Below are 1,447 nucleotides of genomic sequence, written 5' to 3' on the forward strand. Positions count from 1 at the left end.
TTTTAATTGAAATAATATAAATCAGTCCAGACCAAAATGGTATTTTCTCATATACTGGTTCTTCATTTTTTTTCCCTGAAATTTCCCTCAGCAAAGAGAGATTAACTTTATATTTAGTGGTTCTTAACTTTTCCATAATTATTTCTATTTAACCATTCATTTCATAAAGAAAATTACTGATCCAATGTCTATTTTGAAATGAAATAGAGTTACAAATGCACAAATAAATAAATCAAAATTATGAAAGGGAAAAAGTAGAAAATTTTTTTGCAACAAAGTTACCTTTGCTCAGGAAGTATAGTGTTATTTCATACAGTATTAATAAATTTGGTAACCAAATTAGTCACCAAAATAATCATTAAAAAACCTATGTTTTTGTCAGTTACATTGATTGGAATGAGTACAGCATTTGTTCTCCATTTCCGTACTGTATTTAAAGATTTTCCTGAGTTGAGGGAAAAAATGGTGGAGTTAGGGTAGCCTGCCGGATCCCTGCTTCCAGAGAAGGAGACGTAGATCTCGGTCTGCTACACAGAATCGGATCACTCTCCCACAAAAACAGCGAGGTGAATCGGTGGAGATTCAGTGGGGGACACACAAATCAGGAAAAAGAATAAGGTGAATGGGAGACAGGAATGCAAAACCTGGAAAGCGCGGACAGACAATAGAGAGAGTGGAGCGTGAGACGGCGGCGCCAGCCTGGCCAGTAAGTGCACCAGGATAAGTCCCTCACGAGACAGTCTAGCTTCCCCACTGACTTACAAGCCCACTGAGAGGCAGGGGCTTGTGTGAAGTGGATGTAGAATTGGGTCAGGAAATGTGGGACTCAGCGGAGAGGTGTTCGAGCTCTCTAGCAATGAACACTAGCCAGGTCCAGAATACTAAAATGACAGAAGAAGAATTCCAAACATGGATTGTAAGTAAGCTCAATGATATGCAAGGAAAAATGGATAACCATCACAAGGAAATCACAAAAAAAATCCAGGATTTGGAAGAAAAATTACTAAAGAAATTGAAATATTAAAGAAAAATCAAACCAAACTCCTGGAAATAAAGGACTTGTTCAGGGAACTTCAAAACACTGTGGAAAGCCTCAAGAACAGGGTAGATCAAACAGAAGAAAGACTCTCAGAGACTGAAGACAGCTCCTTCCAAATGAATAAGTCAGTCTCAGAGATTGAGCAGAAAATAAAGAAAAAAGAAACAAGCTTACAAGAAATGTGGGATTATGTGAAAAAAACAAACCTGAGTGTGATTGGTGTTCCAGAAAACGAAGAAGAAACCACGCAAGGGCTGGATAACCTATTTGAAGATTTAATAGAGGAAAATTTCCCAGGCCTTGCTAAAAATCTAGATATACAGACACAAGAGGTGCAGCGGAGCCCAGGGAGATTCAATGCAAACAGAAAGACACCATGTCACGCAGTCATCAGATTGACCAAAATAG

Source organism: Propithecus coquereli, unplaced genomic scaffold (genome assembly GCF_000956105.1).
Source record: "Propithecus coquereli isolate 6110/MARCELLA unplaced genomic scaffold, Pcoq_1.0 Scaffold106, whole genome shotgun sequence".
Classification (NCBI taxonomy): Eukaryota; Metazoa; Chordata; class Mammalia; order Primates; family Indriidae; genus Propithecus; species Propithecus coquereli.